Here is an 8,834-nt window from a genome sequence, read left to right as displayed (position 1 = left end):
AATCCAAACTGGAAAACACTCTTCAGGATATTATCCAGGAGAACTTCCCCAACCTAGCAAGGCAGGCCACCATTCAAGTCCAGGAAATACAGAGAACACCACAAAGATATTCCTCAAGAAGAGCAACTGCAAGGCACATAATCATCAGATTCACCAGGGTTGAAATGAAGGAAAAAATGCTAAGGGCAGCCAGAAAGATCGGGTTACCCACAAAGGGAAGCCCATCAGACTCACAGTGGATCTCTCAGCAGAAACCCTACAAGCCAGAAGAGAGTGGGGGCCAATTTTCAACATCCTTAAAGAAAAGGACTTTCAACCTAGAATTTCATATCCAGCCAAACTAAGCTTCATAAGCAAAGGAGAAATAAAATCCTTTATGAACAAGCAATTCCTCAGAGATTTCATCACCACCAGGCCTGCTTTACAAGAGCTCCTGAAAGAAGCACTAAACATAGAAAGGAACAACCAGTACCAGCCACTCCAAAAACGTACCAAATGGTAAAGAGCATCAAGATAATAAAGAAACTGCATCAACTAATGGGCAAAACAACCAGCTAGCATCAAAATAGCAGGATCAAATTCACACATAACAAAATTAACCTTAAATGTAAATGGGTTAAATGTCCCAATCAAAAGACACAGACTAGCAAATTGGATAAAAAGTAAAAACCCATCGGGGTGCTGTATCCAGGAAACCAATCTCACATGCAAGGATACACAAAGGCTCAAAATAAAGGGATGGAGGAAGATCTACCAAGCAAATGGAGAGCAACAAAAAGCAGGAGTTGCAATCCTAGTCTCTGATAAAATGGACTTTAAACCAACAAAGATCAAAAGAGACAAAGAACAGTATTACATAATGGTAAAAGGATCAATGCAACAAGAAGAGCTAATGATCCTATATATATACATGCCCAATACAGGAGCACCCAGATACATAAAGCAAGTTCTTAATGACCTATAAAGAGACTTAGATTCCCACACAATAATAGTGGGAGACTTTAACACTCCACTGTCAATATTAGACAGATCGATGAGACAGAAAATTAACAAGGATATCCAGGACTTGAACTCAGATCTGGACCAAACAGACCTAACAGACATCTACAGAACTCTCTACCCCAAATCCACAGAATATACATTCTTCTCAGCATGGCATTGCACCTACTCTAAAATTGACCACATAATTGGGAGTAAATCACTCCTCAGCAAATGCAAAATAATGGAAATCATAACGAACAGTCTCTCAGACCACAGTGCAATCAAATTAGAACTCAGAATTCAGAAACTAACTCAGAACCACACAATTTCATGGAAACTGAACAACTGGTGGACTGGATAAACAATGAAATGAAGGCAGAAACAAAGATGTTCTTTGAAACCAATGAGAACGAAGACACAACGTACCAGAATCTCTGGGACACATTTAAAGCAGTGTCTAGGGGGAAATTTATAGCAATAAATGCCCGTATGAGAAGTGAGGGAAGTTCTAAAATTGACACCCTATCATCAAAATTGAAAGAGCTAGAGGAGAAAGATTTAAAAAAAAAAACTCAAAACCTAGCAGAAGACAAGAAATAACTAAGATCAGAGCAGAACTGAAGGAGATAGAGACACAAAAAAAACACTTCAAAAAATCAGTAAATCCAGGAGGTGTTTTTTTTTTTTTTTAAAGATCAACAAAATAGACTGCTAGCCAGATTAATAAAAAAGAAAAGAGAGAATAATCAAACAGATTCAATAAAAAAAGATAAAGGGTATATCACTACAGATTCCACAGAAATAAAACCACCATCAGAGATTATTACAAACAACTCTGCACATAAACCAGTAAACCTGGAAGAAATTGATAAATTCCTGGACACTTGCACCCTCCCAAGCCTAAACCAGGAAGAAGCTGAAACCCTGAATAAACTAATAACAAGGGCTGAAGTTGAGGCAGCAATTAATAGCCTACCAACCAAAAAAAGTCTAGGTCCAGATGGGTTCACAGCCGAATTCTACAAGACATACAAAGAGGAGCTGGTACCACTCCTTCTGAAACCATTCCTAACAATCCAAAAAGAGGGAATCTTTCCCAAATCTTTTTATGAAACTAACATCATCTTGACACCAAAACCCAGCAAAGACTCAACAAGAAAAGAAAACTTCAGGCCGATATCCATGATGAACATAGATGCAAAAATCTTCAATAAAATACTGGCAAACCAATTGCAACAGCACATCGAAAAGCTTATCAAGTAGGCTTCATCCTGGGGATGCAAGGCTGGTTCAACATACGCATGTCTATAAACATAATTCACCACATAAACAGAAACAAAGACAAAAACCACATGATTATCTCAATAGATGCAGAGAAGGCATTTGACAAAATTCAATAGCGCTTTATGCTAAAAGCTCTCAATAAATGAGGTATCAACAGAAAGTATCTAAAAATAATAAAAGCTATTTATGACAAACCCATAGCCAATATCATACTGAATGGGCAAAAACTGGAAGCATTCCCACTGAAATCTGGTACTAGACAAGGATGCCCTCTCTCACTACTCCTATTCAATATAGTATTGGAAGTTCTAGCCAGAACAATCAGGCAAGAAAAAGAAATAAAGGGTATTCAATTAGGAAAAGAAGAAGACAAATTGTCTCTATTTGCAGACGGCATGATTGTGTATTTAGAAGACCCCATCGTCTCAGCCCAAAATCTCCTTAAACTGAAAAGCAACTTCAGCAAAGTCTCAGGATACAAAATCAATGTTCAAAGGATTATAAATCATTCTATTATAAGGACACATGCACATGTATGTTCATTGCAGCACTGTTTACAATAGCAAAGACTTGGAACCAACCCAAATGCCCATCAATGATAGACTGGGCAGGGAAAATGTGGCACATATACACCATAGAATACTATGCAGCCATAAAAAATGATGAGTTTGTGTCCTTTGTAGGGACATGGATGAACCTGGAAACCATCATTCTCAGAAAACTGACACAAGAACAGAAAATCAAACACTGCATGTTCTCACTCATAAGCAGGTGTTGAACTGTGAGAACACATGGACACAGGGAGGGGAGCACTACACACTGAGGTTTGTTGGGGGAGACTAAGGGAGGGACAGTGCGGGGTAGGGAGTTGGAGAGGGGTAACATCGGGAGAAATGCCAGATATAGATGATGGGGATGGAGGCAGCAAACTACATTGCCATGTATGCACCTATGCAACAATCCTGCATGTTCTTCACATGTACCCCAGAACCTAAAATGCAATAAAATATACATATTTTTTTAAAAAAAGAAATAGAAGATGCAATTAATAATAATAGAAATGAGAAAGTTAATACAACCAGAGCCATCAAGGCTATTAAAAAGTGATATCTTCAATGGTACGTCAATGCATTTTAAGATCTAGATGAAATACAGCATTTTCATGGAAAATATAATATGGAATAAAGAAAATAGAAAGTGATAGGACTGAGTCAAGAAAAGACAGAGGCTGGGCACGGTGGCTCCTGCCTGAGGCTGAGGCAGGTGGATCACCTGGAGCCAGGAGTTCGAGACCAGCCTGGTCAACATGGCGAAACCTTGTCTCTACTAAAAATACAAACATTAGCCGGGCACAGTGGCACACACCTGTAATCCTAGCTACAGAGGAGGCTGAGGCAGGAGAATCGTTTGAACCCGGCAGAGTGTTAATTCATATGAAGTTCAAATGAGATAATGAATTAGTCCATTTTCACATTGCTGTAAAGAACTGTCTGAAACTGGGTAATGCATGAAGAAAAGAGGCTTAATTGACCCACAGTTGCATATGGCTGGGGAAGCCTCAGGGAGCTTACATAGGTATTGTTCTGGTTATCTACCGTAATACAATAATTCACCCCACAATGTAATGGCTTAATACAATGGCATTTAATTTGCTCATGAATCTGCCATTTGGGCGGGGCTGGGAAGGGACAGCTAGTCTCTGCTCCACTGGGTGTCAGTTGGAAGCCAGGGCTCATAGCACCTTCAGGCTGGCTTGCCCATGTGCCTGATGGTTGGCCCTAGCTACCAGTTGGGACCTCAGCTGAAGAAGTGGCTGGAACACCTGTGTGCAGCCCTTCCAGGAGGCAGGGTCCCAAGTGTGAGCATCCACAGAGAAGAAGGGATCAGTCGGAAGCTGTGCCTGATTGTTGCCAGGCCTTGGAAGTCTCATGGTGTCATGTCCTATTCATTCTCCACGTTAAAGCAGGCATACAGGCTCATCTGCAGTCAAAGGCGGGAAGCCAGGCCCCACTCTTTGATGGGAGGAGTGTGAGGTTTGTGCATGTTTCAAAACTACCCTAAAGGTGTGTGTAACATTTCATAGAAAAAGAGCTATGGGCTGGGCGCAGTGGCTCACACCTGTAATCCCAGCATTTTGGGAGGCCAAGGTTGGAAGATCACCTGAGGTCAGGAGTTCAAGACCATCCTGGCCAATATGGTAAAACCCTGTCTCAATTAAAAATAAAAACATTAGCTGGAAGTCGTGGTGCATGGCCATGATCCCAGCTACTAAGGAGGCTAAGGCAATAGAATCGCTTGAACCCAGGAGGCAGAAATTGCAGTGAGCTGAGATCAGGTCACTGTACTCCAGCCTAGGCAACAGAGTGAGTCTCTGCCTCAAAAATAAAAAAAAGAAAGAAAAGAGGTGTAGAGACAGATGCCCACCAACCGCTGATAACTGTTGCCTCGTGGAAGTTGGGAGGATTGGGAAGCAGAGGTGGCGGGTAAATTAGTATGCAAACTCAGCATGCATATAATAAGAACAAAAGGACTTACTGACCTCCATAACTGGCACTTCCAGGATTCCCATGGCTTCAGGGGTTTCAACAATGCCATCAGGACACTGTATTTCTCTCCATTTTCCAGGCTGACTCTCTGGGGGGTGAGTAGGAAACCACCAGAAGTCCAGGCATACATCTTCACAGTTTAGCAGCAACGGTGAAAAGACAAAAGGTATTTTTGCCGGTGGCTCCAGAAGAAAAGTCCCAGGAAAGATAGGTAGTGATGAATGTGGGGTACCTTCCCATTCATACCCCGCTCAGTGTGGCCAGCAGGGCGGGGTACCTTGATGGAGAGACCTTGGTCATGTGTCCACCTCTTCAGCAACTGCGCCATTTTTGCTCTGATTTCTTTCATTTTGATAAACGGAGAACTCTCTTGTGTTTGGTCTTGGGTATGTATTTAAAACCTTTACCTTCCCCCATATTTCATACAAAATTTTTATGTGTTTGGGGACTAGCCTAGCCCACCATATTGAAAAGAAACTCTTCTTGGTTTCCATAAAATTGAGCAGAACAGCCTAGGCAACATGGAGAAACCCGGTATCTACAAAAAAAAAAAAAAAAAAAAAACCAGAAAACTAATTTGCTTAGCATGGTGGTGCATGCCTGTGGTCCCAGCTACCAGAGAGGCTGAAGTTAAAGGATCACCTGAGCCTGGGAAGTGGGGGCTGCAGTGAGCCGAGATCTTGCTGCTGCTGGTAGCCTGGGCGACAGAGTGAGACCCTGTCTCCAAAAAAGAAAAAAAAGATTGAGCATACCAACTGACTTACCGCTATCAGTTTGATTGCCATTGCTCTCCAGATCTTCATTTTGAGGGCTGACACTCTGCTTTCTCTGCACTAGAGGAATGTAGGCCTGGTACCCTGTAAGAAGATTTCAAGTTGTCCCATCACAGAAGAGAAGAACACAACGCCTTTGGTAATGGAACAATATTTCATCCCAAGAACACACTCCAGTGACATAATTTCACAGTAAAGCCAGAAATGTCATTCATTAGCTTCTTGCCTATGCTGGGTATTAAGAATATAAATAAAACTGTTGTAAGAGTCATTCTACAAAATAATCTTGAAGAAATGTAAGAGGAAATAAAATTAGTAAATCTGTCTGTATATTCTGGTTCCTCAAGAAACAGTAATCCTGATATTATTAAATTTGCTCTTCTATGGTCTATTTAGTTGTCTTATATTGTTCAAAAATTAGGTTGCACTGCATCTTCAGTGGCAGGAGTTGTAACCTCATCTAAGATCTGCCTCACACCAGTGTCCTATGAGAGCTTATCACAATCTTGCTGTGCTTTGACCTTTCTAGATCATTCCTGAAATGTGGAGCCATGTGCAATAAGCCCCACAAGCTGTTTCCTAATCACCCTCACACATTCTAATCCCATTCCTCCCCCTGCAGCGCAATCTAGTTTTCACTTCCGTAGACTGGCTTCTCAGCTGCTCATCTTTTTATTCTCCACAACTGCCCTGGCACTTTCTAAAGAATTAAACTTCTTGGTCGTGTATAGGTTTCAAAATTTGCAAAGTGACATGTTCCTTACCAGCCTTCCAAGATGCCAAGGAAAGTCAGCCTCGTGTATCTTGGCTTTTAACTACCTCATATTATTGAAGATCTTTGTGTCACAAAAGTGTTTCAACTGTTAGTTGACTTCTAATTTCTCATGTTTATGGAGCAGATTGATGGTGCAAAGAGACATAAATATTTTGAAAATCGTGTATATTGGCCATGGAGAACTATAATTTCCCCTCTTCCATCTAAGTTTTACTTGCCTTAATATACAAAAATTAATTTCCATTCCCTGAGCACATCCCAATTTAAGGGGAAAGGACAAAGCCAGAGCCAGTAGTTGCCATGTGCGGCGTAAGTGTCCATTCAAACACAGCATCTACCAGGGCAAGTGTTTTTAAAGGTTTACTCTAACGCAGCACCTGAGTGTCCACGACAGGCTCCAGCAGCTCAGTGTGCACTACACCATCTGCCCCATGGCCACGGCATGCCCCGTGGATTGGCCTCCACCTGGTCTGCGCCGTGTTTGAACACATCTGTGCTGCAGGGAAAATCCTTGCTGCGGTGTCCTCATTGTTCTTCTGGTTCCTGAATTTTCTGACACTTCTCTTATCTTTCCTGTCTTTGCTTGAGACCTAGTCAGTCAATTATTATTACCTGCAACCAGAAGGTGCTCAAATAACACAGAAAACAAGTATTTATCAAACAATTTCTCATGTTAAACAAACACTATGGGAGACAGCAAACTGTTTCCAGGCATCTTTGTAAATGGATACATTGTTAACAAACTCTGTGAATGATTATTTACATTTGCTTTTATAAAATTTTATAATAAAAGATATTAATTGGGTAATTAAAACCTAACCACATTAATGTGTCAAATATTGATCATTTAGAAATATTACATTCCCAATGACCTATATATTTACCCAAAAATATTCCCTTCACACAAACCAAACTGAAATTCCCTTTTAGGTGTGTTTTTAGAACTGGGTGGGAAGGTAGAAAAGAAAATGTCTCATGTCTAAAGATCAATTCTTGGATTCAATCTTTACTGAACACATCTTTATTAAAGGGCTATGGCTTACCACAGGAGACCCACCTTGCCTAACATCTGCATAAATGAGAGCAGGCCCACCCATAAAACAGCATGGCTAATGGGGGGGCACTGGCCTTCATCCTGCTGGCAGCCCACCACCAACTCACTGAGTGACTTTGAGGAAGTGGCTTCATCACCCTTGGGCCTCAGTTTCCTCAACCACATAGTGAAGAGATTGAATTAGATTTTCTGCCGACTCTGAATTCAAGAGGTGAGTCAAAGGGAAGTTTAATAGGCTCTGATTGTTGTTAAAGTAAAAATTCGATTTATTTACTTCTGTGTTCTACAAAGAGAAATTGAATTGTTTATAGAAAAGCAGCCGTGGAGGACTTCCTCCCCGTTTAGCAGGAAGCTGGCAGTGACCACTACAGGCTAAGGGTGGACTTGATTGTCTTTAGCTGTAAGGAATCGCAAGTCCGTATTTTAAGAATGCATGTGTTAAACTAGAATAATAACATTTGACCAAAAAGATTACTCAAATGGTTATTCGTATGGTGCATTGGCATTTACGAAGGATTTTCGAACATTAGCAAGTCTGAGCCTCCACTCATAGGACGGCATTATCACTGTCCTTATTTTGCTTCTGAGGACATTGGGCTGAGAAGAGTGACTTCCTTGACGTGAGCCTGTGATAAACTAGTCCTGATTCAAATCTGATTTCGAATCTCATGCGGATTCTAGCACCCTGCGTGGCTCCTGATGAATTGCTTAAAACCTTGCAGATGGATTACAATCCTAAAATTCACTGTAGGGCAAAACAAGAAACTTGAGGTAAGTATCCTGGTTTCCCTGGAGGAAAATCAGAAGCAGGAGCAGAATGCGGTAGTGCAAGTATCCATGGCTCCTGGAGACCCTTTCATTCATGCAAAGAAGCCCAGCAATTAATGCTTTCGCTCTCTACTCCCGTGAGACCATGAGCATTTCTTTCACCTTCTACAGTTTTCTGTCGTAAGACCCAGGCAGAGCTGGGAAGACAGCACACTCCTGGCATGTTAGGCATTCAGTAAACACCAGCAGCCATGCCAGGTCCTGACCATGAGGCCTCCAGGTGCCGGGTGGTGATCGAGGATGCTGGTTTTGGAGCCAGATGCAGGGCATTGGCCTTGAGCAAGTCAGGTCCCTGGCCTGAGTCTCAGCACCTTCATTAGGAAAAGCAGCCATTTTTTGGCAGGGTTGTCATAAAGCATACAGTGCTAGCAGTGTCTTAGCATGTTCCTACATGCAATAAATGGTGGCTATATTGATATACACCATGACGCTGAGTACCTTTATTTAAAGTTGCTTGATGAAACAAGCATTTTCTTGTTTCATAGAAAATTCTACTTTAATATAAAATACTATACCATTGAAGAATTTAGATCCGTCACTTGTGATGCCCTAGAAAAATATTCTAAGCCCAAAATAAACTTTTCTAACCACTT

This window comes from Cebus imitator, unplaced genomic scaffold (genome assembly GCF_001604975.1).
Source record: "Cebus imitator isolate Cc_AM_T3 unplaced genomic scaffold, Cebus_imitator-1.0 Scaffold14, whole genome shotgun sequence".
Classification (NCBI taxonomy): Eukaryota; Metazoa; Chordata; class Mammalia; order Primates; family Cebidae; genus Cebus; species Cebus imitator.
This window is presented reverse-complemented; position numbering follows the sequence as displayed.